The following is an 18,020-nucleotide window of genomic DNA, read 5'->3' on the forward strand; positions in this document are numbered from 1 at the left end:
ATAACAGAGGACCCTTGCTTACAGCAGAATACCCGGTGCCAACGTGTAAATGCGAAGGGAATGTTGGAGCTGGAAAACTATCATTTTGTAGCCATAACACTAAAGACTGATTCAAACAAGAATCATCAACACATACTAAATCTAAGGGGAAATTTTGATGAGGAACAGGGTATTTGATTAGAATTCAAGTATCTTTTCCAGAGATTGCTTGTTATGATCAGCAATTGCAAAGCAAAAAAATAATTAAATAGTGGAAGAACTGGGAGAAACTTTGGATATGTGATCAAAATGAATATAATGAGTAAGTGGCAGAGGGACATTGTGTGCCTCAGATGTGACGCCACGAGAAGGCCACAACGTGCGGTGTGTACTATTCTGGCTGGGAATGCATAACTGGAATCTAGTCACAAGGAAATATTTGACAAACCCCAAAATGAGGACTATTAAAAGGACTGCATTCTTCTAAAATGTTGTCATGAAAGACAAGGAAAAGCTGAATCACTGTGCCAAATTAAAAGAGACTAAAGAATCATGACAAGCAAACGCAATACAGAATCTTGGACTAGGTCTTGTGTGAGAGACAGTCCCCCAAAGACATTATTGGTTCAATTTTTAAAAACTGGATTGCAAGCAATAGAGTAGAGAAAAGTATTGTGTTGATGTTAAATTTACTGCAATTGATAACTATATCATGGTTATATAAAGTATTAATAATATCTTCATTATTGAGAAATGTATATTGAAGTATTTAGAGGTAAGGAAGAGGAATGTGGGCCAGGTGCAGTGGCTCATGCCTATAATCCCAGCACTTTGGGAGGCCGAGGCGGATGGATCACCTGAGGTTGGGAGTTTGAGACCAGCCTGGCCAACATGAATAAACCCCGTCTCTACTAAAAATACAGAATTAGCTGGGCACGGTGGCACATGCTTGTAACCCCAGCTACTTGGGAGGCTAAGGCAGGAGAATCACTTGAACCTGGGAGCAGAAGTTGCGGTGAGCTTGGGCATCAGACTCCAGCCTGGGCAACAAGAGTGAAACTCTGTCTCAAAAAAAAAAAAAGAAAGAGTAATGTATGAAATTTACTTTCAAATGATTCAAGAAAAATTTGTATATAGAAAAAGCAAATGATAAAACAAGCAGGATTAAATGTTAACGGTGTGTCAATCTGACTAAGAGGAACCTGGCTATCCTTTGTAATTCTATTGCATCCTTTGTGTAAGTTTCAGGTTTCTTTCTTTTTCTTTTTTTTTTTTTAATTTGCTCTTTTAATGCATAAATAAATCCATATTATGTATTACTTTCTGGAAAAGGGTTAAACTCAAATATCTGAAGTACTTTCCATTATTATACCAGGTCAAGAAAAATACCACAGCCAGAAAAAATGTATTTAAAAACAGAAACATACATACATTAAGCTTTAAAACAATCAACTCTCAAAAGAGGAAAGAGCCTTCGATCCCAGAGTCCACACGGAATGAATTCCATATGTGTTTGCAATTCACATAAGGAGCACTTAAAAAAACCACCTGAAGTGTTAATCCGACAGCCCCCGTACCTGCGAGGGCTCCCGCGTCTGCCAACTCCCACTGGACACTCGTGTGCCGGGAGCCACCACAACTCAGGGTGACTGGCAGTGTGCAGCTCGGTAACCGAGACAGATGTTCACACGTGGGGGGCATTGTAAGCACTACCAGCTCCAAATCTGACATGAAGGGAACTTGGGAGAGGTCTGAGCAATGTCCAAAGGGATTCTGGCAACACAGAAGATGCAATGTCTAGGAATTCCATGAGATGCTTCCAAAAATACTCATTGACAATTCAAGTTGCAGTTGGCTGGCAGCAGCCCGGGCAGCCCCAAGGGTGGGCGGCCTTCAGTCCGTGTGGGGTGTGCACGTGGCCTCCTCATAGGACTCCCCTGACTCGTTCACTCTGTGTTTGTCCACAGGATAAAGCTGGGACAGGTAGACCAGAAACACCATGTGGGCATGGTGATGATGAAGGCAAAGACGTCAATGAAGGTGTTGAAAGCTTTGTAGGTGAAGGCCTTCCAGGGCAGATGTGCCACTGACTTCAGCTTGTAGTTCAGGAAGAGCTGGAGCAGCATGAGGAGGAAGCCGAAGGCATAGACCCTGTTGACAAAGCTGTTATTAACCAGGAGTACCAGCTCTTATGCTTGATGTTCAGGAGCGAATAGATAGCACCCTCCATGCAGAGAGGGTACAGCAGGTAAGACAAGTTCTTCATGGCCTGAGTATCGTACTCCTTGGTTTTCCTCTTGGAGTCTCTGTAAGTGCCAAAGTGAAGTTCCAGTCTCAGGCCTCTACAAGGAACAGTCATCTTCAATGCCTTCTTCACTTTCCACACCTTCATAGTGGCTCCCATGCCCGCTGGGACCAGCACCAGCAGGCTCCTCTGCGCTTCCAGCAGGAACAGGAAGATGACCACGTGCTGAAGCGGCTCCAGAGCACTGCCTTGGTGAACTTGTCAATCATGCTCTTCTTCTTCCAGAAACTGATGTCATTTTTAAAGGTCAGGAAATCAAAGCGAAAATGGAACGCTGCGACAGAAAAGGTCAGCGCCAGGAAGTACAAGCAGGTATCTACAAAAATTCCTTTCACCTCATCAGCATCTTTCTCTGAAAACCCGAACTGCCGGAGGGAGTCCATGGCGTCCTGCACGTGGATCCAGAAGCGCAGCCGCCCCAGCGAGACCTTGTCGTAGGACACCGGGAGGGGCAGCTCTGTGTGGAGCGGTTTACGACCCTCAGGCCCTTCCCGCGGTTGCCGAGCTGGCGGATGAGCAGGATGGGGAGGTGGTGCACGGTCTTCTCTAGCTGGACCGTCTTCATGTGCAGATACACGTGGGCGGGCAGGGAGGGCCAGCGGAAGACGAAGCTGTCCGCCGTCACGTTCAGCGCCAGCCGCGGTCTCCCGCGGGACAGCGGCTCATCGGGGCGCCGGTCGGCTTCTTCTCCGCCTCCATCTGCTGCTGCGTATCAGATTCCCCAGGGAGCAGGTTGATTTCTTCCAGCTTGGGGACCATGGCGGTGGTCAGAGGACCGACGGGTGCACCTGCTTCCCCTCGTGCCAAGGCAGGATCCCAGCGTGCTGGAGGAGGATGTAGGCATGCAGCGTCCCATTATTTCTTGTTTTCTTCGGTACAGAAACATGAACCGTCCTTTCAAATTTGGACTCCACATCAAAGACTTCCACCTTCAAGACCAGGTCGATGTTGTTCTCAGCACCCAGGTGGGACCCCGTCGTGGGGTACACGCTCAGCTGTAGCTGGGGCCGCCGCGCTAGGTAGGGCTGGATGCAGCTGGCGTCGCCGGAGCACGGGCGGGTGTAGACGATGTCCGGCAGGACCCAGCAGGTGCGCACCACGCAGACCACCAGCTCGCCCAGCACTAGGCTGGTGAAGGAGCCGCGATCCCTCTACAAGGCGGCCCCGCGCCCGGAGCCCCCGGCCCGCCCGACTCTCAGCCGCGGGCGCCACCCGCCCGGCGCCCAGCCCGCCGCTCCGGCCGCCGCCTCCGCCACCGCCGCCACCGCTGCGGGGGAACGAATGCGCCGCGCGCTGCTGACTGCTTGCCGCCCCGGTTTCTTTCAAATTAAAAATTAAGTGAATACATATATTGACCCAAAGTTAGACCCATTCTGTAAAAATACAAGGCAAAAATGCTTATAACACAACTATGTCAAAAGACCCTTTTTGCTATCTTACCTAAAACACGTCGCCAATGATTGATTATCCATTAATAATCTCTTTCCTTTTCCTTTCTCTCTTTTTTTTTTTTGAGACAGAGTTTCGCTCTTGTCGCCCACGCTGGCGTGCAGTGGCAGCGATCTCGGCTCACTGCAACCTCCACCTCCCAGGTTCAAGTGATTCTCCTGGCTTAGCCTCCTGAGTAGCTGGATTACAGGCACGCGCCACCACACCTGGCTAATTTTTGTAGTTTTAATAGAGACAGGGTTTCACCGCGTTGGTCAGGTTGGTTTCGAGCTTCCGACTTCAGGTGATCCGCCCACCTCGGCCTCCCAAAGTGCTGGGATTACAAGTGTGAGACATGGCACTCGGCAATAAGTTCTTTCTCAAAGATAGATCACAATTTATTTTATCAAGAATTTATTTTTAAAAACTTCTCAAAGATCATTTAGAAAGATTATCACCGTAGAAAAAGTTTAAAAAATTGCACAGACCCCTGAAAATACGATTATATACGTTTTCTTTTTTGTTTTGTTTTGTCTTGTTTTGGTTTCTTGAGATGGAGTTTCACTCAGGCTGGCATGCAGTGGCACCATCTCCGCTCACCGCAACCTCCGCCTCCCGGGGTCAAGCGATTCTCCTGGTCAGGCTCCAAGTAGCTGGGATTCCAGGTGTGCATCAGCACGCCCAGCTAACTTTTTTTTGAGACCGAGTTTTGCTCTTGTCCTGCAGGCTGGAGTGCAATGGCGCTCTCCGCTCACTGCAACCTCCGCCTCCCGGGGTCAAGCAATTCTCCTGCCTCAACCTCCCGAGTAGCTGGGATTACAGGTGCCTGCCACCACTACCGGCTAATTTTTTTGTATTTTTAGTAAAGACAGGTTTTGTCATGTTGGCCAGGCTGATCTCGAACTCCTGACCTCAAGTGATCCGCCTGCCTCGACCTCCCAAAGTGCTGGGATTACAAGTATGAGCCACTGTGCTCAGCCTGATTACATATATTTTCAATAAACATATATGAAAATGGTCTCAGGCCTTTTAATAATTAGAAGACCAAAATAAATAAAAATAACATTACCCACTATCCAGACTATATCAAAGAAACTGACAAAGCCAGGTGTCGGAAAGGACATCTAATTAGAATGCTCTTAAACTTGTGGTTGGGTTGTATATTAGTGAAAAAAATTTTGGAATTAAAAAAATTTAATTGATAAATTGTATGTATTTCTGGTGTACTACATTTTATGTATATGCACACACACACACACACATTGTAGAATAGTGAAATCTCTGTGTGTGTGTGTGTGTGTATATATATATCTATAGCCACAGACATACATTGCAGAATGGCTAAATCAAGCACATAGCGTATCAGTTACCTTAGATACTTACCGTTTTTTGTGCGGTGAAAACATTTAAAATCTGCTGTCTTAGCGATTTCAAGCATTACCACATTGTTATTAACTATAGTCAACACGTACAACAGAGCTCTTGAGTTTTTCCTCCTAGCTGAAATTTTTGGTGACATGCATTGCATTTGAACATAGGCAGTTACTATGACCAAGCTATTTTATTTGTAGGTCTGTACTTAATTAAAATATCTATACATGTGTACCAAAAGAAATGAACAAGAATGTTCATAGTGCCTTTATTGCTAATAGCCCCAAACTGGAAACAAACCAGTGTCCACCAACAGTAGAATTGAGAGATGTGCCATATTCATGCAGAGCACCACCGAGCAGGGAAAAGAAATGAACTGCTTCATGAAAGCACATGAAGGAGCGTCACAAATGTGATGCTGGGCCAAAGAAGCCACACACACACGCATTCCTACTGAATGGCCCTCCATGAATCCATTTATGAAACAGGCAGCACTAATTGGGGCTGCTAAAAACCAGGTGATTATTTGCTTTGGCAAGACAGATGGGTGGTGGTTAGGGAGCAGACCTTCAGGAGAGGGATTTCCAGATTGTTATTTTTATTTCATTTTTTTGGACTGTGTGGTAGATCCAAACATGTATTCTCTTTGAGATAAATCACTGAGTAGTAGAATACTAGGATTATTTTATATTATACTATATTATTTTTATTTTATTTTATTATTTTTAATTTTTTTTTTAGAAAAAAAAGAATGAAGAAGAGGAAGAAAAAGGAAGAGAAAGAGAGAGAGAGAGAATGGGAGTATTGCTTTCTTGCCCAGGCTAGAATGCAATTTAGTAATGGGTATTGAAAACCTCTTTTATACCAATAATTATACTTAATGATGTAGACAGGAAGGAATAAGGGAAGAAAATACATTTTTCATTGTGTTAATGCTCTTTGCTTTTTGATATATTTTTGGAAAGGCTGATATTGGTTGCTCCTTTATATGTATAGTGCTTCTTTCAGAAGCTCTTGTAAAGCAGGCCTGGTGGTGGTGAACTCTCTAAGTACTTGTTTGTTCGCAAAAGATTTAATTTTTCCTTCGCTTGTAAAGCTTAGTTTGGCTGGATATGAAATTCTGGATTGAAAGTTCTTTTCTTTAAGGATATTAAATATTGGTCCCCACTCTTTTCTGGCTTGTAGGGTTTCTGCTGAGAGATCTGCTGTAAGTCTGATAGGTTTCCCTTTATGGATAACCTGACCTTTCTCTCTGGCTGCCCTTAGTATTTTCTCCTTCATTTCAACCCTAATAAATCTGGCAATTATGTGCCTTGGGGTTAGTCTTCTTGAAGAATATCTTTGTGGTGTTCTCTATATTACCTGGAGTTGAATATTACCCTGCCTTGCTAGCTTGGGAAAGTTTTCCTGAATGATATCCTGAAGAGTATTTTCCAACTTGGATTCATTCTCTTCATCACATTCAGGTACACCTATCAAATGTAAATTAGGTCTTTTCACATAGTCCCATATTTCCTGGAGACTTTGCTCATTCCTTTTCATCCTTTTTTCTCCAATCTTGTCTTCTCGTTTCATTTCACTGAGCTGGTCCTTGACTTCTGATATCCTTTCTTCTGCTTGATCAATTTGACTGTTTAAACTTGTGCATACTTCGCGAAGTTCTCGTGTTGTGTTTTTCAGCTCCATCAGTTCACTTATATTCCTCTCTAAATTGTCCATTCTCGTTAGCATTTCATCAAACCTTTTTTCAAGGTTCTTAGTTTCTTTGCATTGGGTTAGAACAAGTTCTTTTAATTCACGGAAGTTTCTTATCACCCACATTTTGAAACCTGCTTCTGTTATTGGAACACACTCGTTCTCCATTAAGCCTTGTTCCGTTACTGATGAGGAATTGCGATCCCCTGTAGAGGGAGAGGCATTCTGATTTTGAGTATTCTCTGCCTTTTTAGGCTGGTTTCTTCTCTTCATTATATATTTATCCCTCTGTCGTCTTTGTAATTGCCGACTTTCTAACTAGGTCTCTGAGCGGACGTCCAACTTTTGATTCCCAGAGCCGAAATCTGAGCAATCCACTGCGCCGGCCAAAACAGCGGTGTTAAGATTGATGGTGCTTTTCTGCCCGGGAATCTCCGGACTCTGCACCAAGAACTGGTGCGCTAAGGCGCCAGCAAAACCGTCACGCCGGCCACAAGAGTCGCCCTGGCGACCCGTGGGGCTCCTCCACTGGGAATCTCCTGGTTTGTGAGCAACAAATATTCGTCTGAAAGTGTGGCGTCCTCTCGTTCTCTGCGCTTTCACTGTGAGCTACGTGCCCGAGCTGCTAGTGATCAGCCATCTTGGATCTCTCTCCTATACTATATTACACTTTAGTAAATGGATTTGAATTCATTTTTGCCATTATAACAAATAATATACATCATAATAAATCTTTGCAATTTTAATATTATTTCTGGTTGATAAAAAATAAGTTACCCAAAGGATTCCAAACCTGGGTATTTCAATATAGAACTTATGCATGCAAATACATATTTCTGGAGATCCACAGCTATCTAATGTCATTAGAGTATAAAAAAGCACAGTTATGTTTACAATTTGCTGACTCTCTAACCTTTTACTTTAAGCTAAAGCACTCCAGAGGGCTGCTGGGAGGAGGAGGTGAGCAGGTATGTGGAATCCAGCCCTGACTCACACACCTAGCACTTTACAGCCTAGCTAAGTCCCCTACTAGGGAGGGGGCCCTGCCCTTTGCCCTTTGACCCAACCCTCAACCTTCTCCCCCACATCCCCATCTGCAATTCCAGGAGCTTCCTGGATGGGGAGGTCTGAAGTTAGGGAGCACCTGTGAATGCTCTGATAATGGCCATGGGTCCCAAGGTGGAAGACAGTGGCAAGGGTGACCCAGTGTCCTGGGTGCTCATGTGAGTGGGGCAGCCTGGCCCAGCCAAAGCAGTGACACACACATGCACATATGTGTTCACCCACATACACGTGCATGCTGACATGCACAAACACTGCATGCACGCATGTTGACACTTCACGGGGTGGAGGGCACTGACTCTGAGCCCTGCTGAACCAAGCAGGGGCCCATTGTGATGGGTGTCTTGACTCCACAGTGTCACTGGTGCTGAGCACTCACCCACCTACCTGACTGCCCTCTCTCTGTCAGAGCTCTTGGAGACAAGACATAGAGGTGTCTGGTTTTGCAAAGAAGTTTTCCCAGTGAAGCTCCTCTATAAATTGCTGTCTTCCTCTAACTGATCCTAGCTTTGAAACTGCATTCCATATTATCTGGTGGTTTTGTTCATCTAGGGCTCCTCCAGTCTTAATCCATATGGGCACAGTGTTTTTTTCTTCTGCCCGTGTGAGTATGTTTACCCAAAATCTGATGTCCAAACCCTGTATCCTTTTGAGAATTGGGCAATTGCAGAGTCGAAGGCATTGACAGCTTGGAGGCCAATTATAATTTCTGACACTGGTCAGAAAAAAATTTCATTAATATTTTGCTTCTTTTCCTCAGGCCTACACTTCAGTGACATGTTCTTTTCCTTGTTTGTTTGTTTTGTTTTGAGACAGAATCTCACTCTGTCTCCCAGGCTGAAGTGCAGTCATGCAATATTGGCTCACTGCAACCTCTGCCTCCTGGGTTTAAGCCATTCTCCTGCCTCAGCCTCCCAAGTAGCTGAGATTACAGGTGTGGGCCATCATGGCTGGCTAATGTTTGTATTTTTAGTAGAGATGGGGTTTCATCATGTTGGTCAGGATGGTCTCGATCTCTTGACCTCGTGATCCACCTGCTTCAGCCTCCCAAAGTGCTGGGATTACAGGCGTGAGCCACCGCGCCTGGCCGGCATGTGCATGTCTTAGAAAAAATGTCCATTGTTAGATCACATTTTTTTTTTTTTTTTTTTGAGGCGGAGTTTCGCTCTTGTTACCCAGGCTGGAGTGCTGTGGCACAATCTTGGCTCACCACAAACTCTGCTTCCCAGGTTCAAGCAATACTCCTGCCTCAGCCTCCCGAGTAGCAGGGATTACAGGCATGCGCCACTACGCCCGGCTAATTCTGTATTTTCAGCAGAGACGGGGTTTCTCAATGTTGATCAGGCTGGTCTTGAACTCCCAACCTCAGGTGATCCGCCTGCCTTGCCTCCCAAAGTGCTGGGATTACAGGCGTGAGCCACCGCGCCCGGTCTGTTTCAGCACATCTTAAAATGAGTCCATAACCCAAAGTTGTAATTCCTAGCATAAAACATCCAAACGGTTTTGTTAAAACTCCAAGGAATTCTGCTTTATTCTGTTAAACGCAGCCTCCAGTTTGCCCAATGTCTGCGCACACAGTTCAGTACTACATAAATCCTCTAGGTGGCAGCATAACCCCCAATATAAAAACCCGTTCTGCGCCCCGCGCGGTGGCGCGCCAGAAATCCCAGCTACAGCTACTCGGAAGGATGGCTAGAGCCCAGGAGCTGGTGCAGTGCTCTAGAACTGCACCTGTGAACAGCCACTACACTCCAGCCTGGGCAGCAGCGAGACCCTCTCTCTAAAATAAACAAAAACGAAAAATGAAAAACCCGATTAGGCGCGGTGGGTGGCTCATGCCTGTAATCCCAGCACTTTGGGAGGTCTCTGCGGGTGGATGGCTTAAGCCCAGGAGCTCGAAACCAGCCTGGACAACATGTACAGACCTCGTGTCTACAAAGAAACAATTAGCTGGGCATAGTGGCACGCGCTTGTGGTTCCAGCTACTCCGGAGGCTGAGGTGGAAGGGTCGCATGAGCCGGGAGTTGGGGTGGGGTAGTGGGGGCGGGGGAGGGGAGGTTGTAGTGAGCCGCAATCGCTCAACTGCACTCCAGTCTGGCGACAGAATCAGACGGTCTCAAAAATAAGTAAATAAATAAACAAAAAAACTATTTTGGGCCGGGCGCGGTGGCTCACGCCTGTAATCCCAGCACTTTGGGAGGCCGAGGCGGGTGGATCACGAGGTCAAGAGATCGAGACCATCCTGGTCAACATGGTGAAACCCGGTCTCTACTAAAAATACAAAAAAAAAAAAAAAAAAAAATAGCTGGGCATGGTGGCGCACGCCTGTAGTCCCAGCTACTCAGGAGGCTGAGGCAGGAGAATTGCCTGAACCCAGGAGGCGGAGGTTGCGGTGAGCCGAGATCGCGCCATTGCACTCCAGCCTGGGTAACAAGAGCGATTGCCATCATGCGTGGAAGCGTCATTGCACCAGCCAAATTTCTTGGTTGCAAGCAACAGAAATAAACTTTGGCTCTCTTAAGCATGAAAGAAGTTATTGGAATGGCTTGGCACTATAATCATGAGAGTTTGTCTTAGTTTGCTTTCTGTTGTTTATAACAGTATCTGAAACTGGGTAATTTATAAAGAAAGGCATTTATTTCTTACAGTTATGGAGGCTGAGAAGTCCAAGGTTGAGGAGCTGTATCTGCTGAGAGCCTTCTTGGTGGTGGGGACTCCAGGCAGTGTAAGACATCACACGGTGAAGGGGCTGACCATGCTAGCTCAGGTCTTGTTTTTTGTTTTTTTTTTTTTCTGAGGCAGAGTTTCGCTCTTGTTGCCCAGGCTGGAATGCAGTGGCTTGATCTGGGTTCACTGCAATGTCTGCTTCCCCGGTTCAAGCGATTCTCCTGCCTCAGCCTCCTGAGTACCTGGGATTACAGGCATGCACCACCACACCCAGCTAACTTTTGTATTTTTGGTAGAGATGGGGTTTCACCATATTGGCAAGTCTGGTCTTGAACTCCCGACCTCAGGTGATCCACCTGCCTCAGTCTCTTAAAGTGCTGGGATTACAGGCGTGAGCCACCAAGCCTGGCCCAGCTAGCTCAGGTCTTAATTCTTCCTCTTGTAAAGCCACTGATGACACTCCCATGACAGCCCATGAATCCATTAATCCACTCGTGAGGGCTCTGCCCTCGTGATCCAATCACTGCTAAAGCCCCATCTCAACATTGCCACTTTGGGGATTAAGTTTCAAAATGAGTTTGGCAGGGGACAAACATTCAAACCATAGCAGGGTTCAAAAGCGGGTTCAAATAGTTCTAAAAATTTGTTTTAATTTAAAAAATTAAAAGAGGCAGGTTCAGCAACAGGCAAAGGAAGTCCTGGATGGACAAGAAGTAGGAAGCACAACCACCGCCTTTCAGCATGAAAGGTCTGGCTAGGGCCCCAGCACCGTCACTGTCCACCTCCACAGCGATGGGCAGTGTCCTGATTTGGGCTGTTCTCTCGCCTTTGCATCATATATCAAAGGGTGGATTGACCCTTAGACAGAAGATAAGTCACATTCCAAAGCCCCAGTTGCCAAAGTGTGAAGCTGGGAGGATCTCCCTGATACAACTCCCTGGCGGAGGAAACACCCCGCATCCCACCACTCACACACTGGAGCATCCTCCAGCCCGTTGGGCAGGCTTCACAGGGGGGAGTCAGGGGCGTGGCCGTCCACCTGCTCCGGGCAAGTCCTGCACAGCCCTTGCCGCCAGCCTCTGTACGGGTAGTTTTGTGTTTTGTTTTGTTTTTTTAATCACTGCTCATTTCTTCTTTTTGACTTCTTGGACTAGCCATGAAGATTGCAGACATTCTTGGCCTTTTAGTAGGAATGTTTCTAATGTTTCACCGTGGAGTGTTAAGGTTTACTGAAGGCTTCTGGTAGCTAGATTATCTATTTGGTTTGAGAATTTTCCTTGAATTCCTAAGCTCAATAAGAGCTGTTTTGTTTGTTTGTTTTACTGTATTTTGTTTTGAGACAGAGTCCTGCTCTGTCACCTAGGCTGGAGTGCAACGGCATGATCTCGGCTCACTGCAACCTCTGCCTCCTTGGTTCAAGCCATTCTCCTGCCTCAGCCTCCTAGGTAGCTGGGACTACAGGCACCTGCCACCACGCCCAGCTAATTTTTGTATTTTTAGTAGACATGGGGTTTCACCATGTTGGTCAGGCTGGTCTTAATCTCCTGACCTCAAGTGATCTGCCTGCCTCAGCCTCCCAAAATGCTGGGATTGCAGACGTGAGCCACCAAGCCCGGCCACTAAGAGTTTTTGAAAACAGAAATCGGTATTTATTTTATGAAGTGATTTAGGGTACAACATTTTCCTCCCTTAATGTGTTACAATGACAGAGAATGACCTTGACAAATGTTCTAATGTAGAACCAGTCCTGTATTTCTGAGATTAATTCATTCAGCAATTCATTCATTCAACAAATATTTATTGAACGCTTATTTTGTGCAAGTATGTTCTCAGTACTGAGGAGGAACAAAAGAGAATCAACAGAACAGCAATGAATAAAATAGGATCAAAATGCCTGCGCCATCCCACCCTGAACAGGCCTGATCCCTCCTGCTCTCAGAAGCTAAGCAGGGTCAGGCCTGGGGAGTATTTGGATGAGAGGACTAAAAGTGGCTACCTGCAGGAGATACCCATTCTAGTTGGGGGACAACAGAATTTTTGTTAAAAAAATGTATTCTGGAGAAAAATAAAACTTGGAAACAGAATATGAAGATAAGTGTGTTTGTGTGTGTGTGTGTGTGTGTGTTTTTTTTTTTTTTTTTTTTGAGACTGATTCTCTCTCTGTCGCCCAGGCTGGAGTGCAATGGTGCAATCTCAGCTCACTGCAACCTCTGCCTCTCAGGGTCAAGCAATTCTCCTGCCTCAGCCTCCCAAGTAGCTGGGATTACAGGTGCCTGCCACCACGCCTGGCTAATTTTTGTATTTTTAGTAGAGATGGGGTTTCACCAAGTTGGCCGGGATGGTCTGGATCTCTTGACCTTGTTGATCCACCCATCTTGGCCTCCCAAAGTGCTGGGATTACAGGCATGAGCCACCATGCCTGGCCAAATTAATGACTTTTTTGTTTGTTTGTTTTTTTAAGACAGAGTTTCACCCTTGTTATCCAGGCTAGAGTGCTGGAGTACAATGGCATGACCTCAGCTCACTGCAACCTCTACCTCCTGGATTCAAGTGATTCTCCTGCCTCAGCCTCTCAGGTAGCTGGGTTTACAGGCATGTGCCACCACACACGGCTAATTTTTGTATTTTTAGTAGAGACTGGGTTTCACCATATTGGCCAGGCTGGTCTCAAACTCCTGACCTTGTGATCCACCTGCCTTGGCCTCCCAACGTGCTGGCATTACAGGCATGAGCCCCTGCACCTGGCCTGTTTGTGTGATTTTTAAACATGATGGTTAGGAAGGAAGTGTAGGAGACAGCCAGGTGACTTCTACAAAAACATTCCTGGCAGAGGGCACAGCAAATACAAAGGCTCTGAAGAAGCAAAATCTGGGATGTTCAGGAAACAGGATGGTTGCAGGGCTGGAGTGGAGGGAGCAAGGGGAAAGAAGTGGGAGGCGATCATGGGCAGATCATGTAGGTCACTGGAAAGACTCTGGCTTTTAATCTGACAGATTAAAACGTGAACCATGACAGGGTTTTGAGCAGAGCAGGGACAGGATGTGACTTACACTTTAAAAGGATCCCTCTGACTGCTCTGTAGACTACGCTGAGGTGGAGTGAAAACAGAACCAAAAGACCAGTGAGGAGAAGGCTGCAATGATTCAGGTGAGAGAGGAAGAGGGCCTGGACCAGGCAGTAGCAGGCGAGATGATGAGAGCTAACTGGATTTGAGGGTCGACTGGATATGCAGAAAGATTAGATACGGTGTGTAAAAGAAAAGAGTCAAGAATTGGCCGGGCACGGTGGCTCACTCCTGTCATCCCAGCACTTTGGGAGGCCGAGGTGGGTGGATCACGAGGTCAGGAGATCGAGACCATCCTGGCTAACATGGTGAAACCCCGTCTCTACTAAAAATACAAGAAAATGAGCCAGGTGTGGTGGCACGTGCCTGTAGTCCCAGCTACTCAGGAGGCTAGCCAGGAGAATCACTTGAACCTGGGAGGCAGAAGTTACAGTGAGCTGAGATCTCACCACTGCACTCCAGCCTGGGTGACAGAGTGAGACTCCATCTCAAAAAAAAAAAAAAGAATGACTGCAAAGTCTTTGCCTCCAGGTTAGATTTGACATTAGCTAAGATGGTGGAGACTGCAGGAAAGCAAGTTTAGGGAGAAAAGTAGGAATTGACTTTTGAGCATATTACCCATTGGAGATGCTATTTACGAGTTGGATATATGAGTGTGGAGTTGGGAGGAGAACACTCATCCAGCAAGAGATAGAAATATGGAGCCATCAGTCTACAGATGGCATTTAAAGCCACAAGACAGGAGGAGTTTATGAGTGGAGTGAGTATAGATAGAGAGGCCGTCTAAAGCCTGTACTCCGGGGCACTTCGAGGTCAAGAGGTCAGGAGGAGGATGAGGAAGAACCAGCAAAGGAGACTGAACCTGTGCAGCCTGAAGCAGCGACAGACTCACAGGAATGTGCTGAGAAAAGTTTTGTATTTTGTTTTTTTTTGAGACAGGTTCTCACTCTCACTCAGGCTGGAGTGCAGTGGTGCAATCATGGCTCACTGCAGCTAAGGCAGGAGGCTCAAGTGATCCTCCTGCCTCAGCCTCCTAAGTAGCCGAAACTACAGTTGCATGCCATCACACTGGCTACTTGTTAGTTTTTGTAGAGATAGGGTCTTGCCATGTTGCCCAGGCTGATGTTGAACTTCTGGGCTCTCGTGATCCTCCCACCTTGGCCTCCCAAAGTGTTGGGATTACAGATGTGAGCTATCACACCTGGCTGAGAAAAGTCCTTTTTTTTTTATTTTTATTTTGAGACAAAGTCTTGCTCTTATTGCTCATGGTGGAGTGCAATGGCGTGATCTCAGCTCACCACAATCTCGGCCTCCCGGGTTCAAGCAATTCTCCTGCCCCAGCCTCCCAAGTAGCTGGGATTATAGGCATGCACCACCACACCTGGCTAATTTTGTATCTTTTAGTAGAGATGGGGTTTCCCTATGTTGGTCAGGCTGGTCTCAAATTCCTGACCTCAGGTGATCCACCCATCTCAGCCTCCCAAATGCTGGGATTACAGACATGAGCTACCACACCCAGATGAGAAAAGTTATTTTATTATTATTATTTTTTATTTTTTTTAAGACGGGATTTCACCATGTTGGTCTGGCTGGTCTTGAACTCCCGACCTCAGGTGATCCACCCACCTTGGCCTCCGAAGTGCTTGGATTACAGGCGTGAGCCACGCGCTTGGCTTGAGAAAAGTTATTTTTAAGAACAGGGAGTGAGGCTGGGCGTGGTGGCTCACGCCTGTAATCCAAGCACTTTGGAGGCCAAGGCGGGCGGATCACCAGAGGTCTGGAGTTCAAGACCAGCCTGACCAACATGGTGAAACCCCGTCTTAAAAAAAAAAAAAGAACAGGGAGTGATCAGCCAGGCCAAATGCTGCTGAAAGATGGAGTAAAATTAGGAATTGAACATTGACCATTGCATGTGGCAGTGCAGAGGTCATTTCATGGAGTGACTGGGGCGAGAGTCTGCTAGAAGGACTCAGCAGAGAATGGGAGGAGAAAAATAAGAGTCGGCACACAGAGATAACGCTTTCAGAAATTTTACAGAGAATGGAAAGAAACACATGAGATAGTAGCTGGGGGAGAAGTGAGGCTGAGAGACATTACCGCATGGGAGAAACGTTACTAAATTTATGTATTGTTGGGAGTCACCCGGGGAGGGGAGGAACTGATGGTGCAGGGGCGCAGGGGAGCTGCTGCGGCCCCGCCTGAGAAGCCACGGGTGGTGGATCCAGAGCTCCAGGGAGGCCTGGCTCTGGCTCTGAGCCCGGACCGTTGATCCATGGTGAGAGGAGAAGACACAGGGTGGGACACAGATGTAGGGAGGCGTGTGGTTTTGCCTGTGCTGGGAGGTGGAGGTCCACTCTTTTTTTTTTTTGAGACGGAGTTTCGCTCTTGTTACCCAGGCTGGAGTGCAATGGCGCGATCTCGGCTCACCGCAACCTCCACCTCCTGGGTTCAGGCAATTCTCCTGCCTCAGCCTCCTGAGTAGCTGGGACTACAGGCACGCGCCACCATGCCCAGCTAATTTTTTTTTTTTTGGTATTTTTAGTAGAGACGGGGTTTCACCATGTTGACCAGGATGGTCTCGATCTCTTGACCTCGTGATCCACCCGCCTCAGCCTCCCAAAGTGCTGGGATTACAGGCGTGAGCCACCGCGCCTGGCCCCGAGAAAAATATTTTTAAAAGAAGAAAAAGTCTTCAGTATAACTGAAAACATAAATCTAAGAGTTGGTTCTTTGAAAAAAATACCATTTTAAAAGTTAACAAAATAAAGAAAGCAAAAATACCGAAAATAAGGTATTTGGGAGAAGTTAAAAGGTTCAAAAAAGACTACTTTCCTCAACTTTATGCACATACACTTGAATATCTGGAAAATAAAGGATAATTTGTTTTAAAAAATACATGATTTATCAAAATTAACTCTATTAGAATTTTTAAAATGTAAATTATAAAATTGCCACAAAAGAAACATTTCTAGCCTTCAAAGAGTTACCTTCCCCAAAGAAAGCATCAGGCTGGAAGTGACATTTTCAACCGGGAAATGATCAAACCTCAACAAATAGATAATTTTAATTTTAATGCTCCTTAAATTGTTCAGAGTACAAGGAAAAAGCAAAAGTGCCTTTTTTTTTTTTTTTTTTTTTGGTAGAGATAGGGGTCTCACTATGTTTCCTAGACTGGTCTCAAACTTCTGGCCTCAAGCACTCCTCCTATCTTGGTTCCAAATTTTTTGTGATGTGAGCAAAAAATTTGGTTGATTTTGAAACCAAACAACATTAGACATTCAAAAGTATTGCTCATTTCATTTTTGAGTATCAACGCAAAATTTATAAACAAAATATTAGCAAACAGAATCAAACAGTATACTTTTAAAAATAAGACAAGTTTATTGCAGGGATAAACCGGATTTTTTATTAGGAATTTATTATAACTAGGACTCATGACTTCGGTATGGGGAAATCCGCGGTCAGCCGGTTTGCTCATGTTTAGAGACATCTTCTTCCTCTTTCTCTCCTCCTTTCCAGTGAAAATTTCTTCAAGTTTCCTCTAACAAACCAAAGCTTCATCTCTCTTCTTTTGTTCTTTCCTCCTCTCCTCTCAGAACAAAGGGGTTGCTGCGGACCAGCCCAGGCCTTCGTATTTGGGCCGGGGTCATTCTTCCTTGCGGGGCAGTCCTGTCCTTCAGGTGGGGTCTCCAGACCTCCCTAGATGTCTGCGGGGCGGCGGGGAAGGGCAGCACCGGCCCTGGTGGAGAACCGCTGGTCTAGGCTCGCCCCTCTACCTGTGCACTGCATCCTGCCAGGGTTGGTTAGTTTCCCTGGATCCGCTCCTTCCTCCTCGTTTGATCCTCACGCCCTCAAATATGACCAAAGGTCCTGTTATTTCACTAAGGTCTTAGGCCACTTCCATGTCAAGAAACACAGTGGCACTTTCCAGCCCCTGGCCATGAGGCACCCTGGAGAAGAGGCGGTGAGGGAAGGAAGATGCTGAGTGTGATGTTGACCCTGCTGAGTTCCAGGCGCCTCCGCGGTGTCCTGGGGGAGGCGCTGGGCGTGAGGGTGCAGCGGGGCGGGGGGTGGGGGGCTGGGTGCAGCGAACGCCATAGGCCTGACCGGGCCCCTTGCAGAGGGGGGAGGTGACGCCGTGAGCATAGCTCTCAGACTGGAGGGCGCCTCAGAATGACTTGAAGGGCTCGCGAGCCTGCGGACTGCTGGGTCCACCTTCAGGCTTTTAGTGCAGGAAAAACCGAAGAGCCTCGGTGGGACGAAGACTGCATTTTCTCGGTTCCCAGATGAGGCTGAAGCTGCTGGTCCCGGCACCACCCTTAGAAAACCGCCGGTCTAGAGTGCGGAGATGGGGCCCAGGTCTGGCCTGGGGCGCCTCAACATCGATTATCTGCGACCGGAGGATGAGCAGCTAAGGAGAGGGGTCCCGGAGCGCCGGAAGAAAGGCGC

The 18,020-nt window shown here is 46.7% G+C and overlaps 1 pseudogene; it reads right to left on the bottom strand.

Annotated features, from left to right (window-relative positions):
• Positions 1 to 1,872: 1,872 nt before the first annotated feature.
• On the bottom strand, positions 1,873 to 17,717 carry LOC105723588 (lipid scramblase CLPTM1L-like; annotated as a pseudogene).
• Positions 17,718 to 18,020: the final 303 nt, after the last annotated feature.

The sequence above is a fragment of the Aotus nancymaae genome, unplaced genomic scaffold (genome assembly GCF_030222135.1).
Source record: "Aotus nancymaae isolate 86718 unplaced genomic scaffold, 86718_ANA_hifiasm-v0.15.2.pri h1tg000018l, whole genome shotgun sequence".
Taxonomy (NCBI): Eukaryota; Metazoa; Chordata; class Mammalia; order Primates; family Aotidae; genus Aotus; species Aotus nancymaae.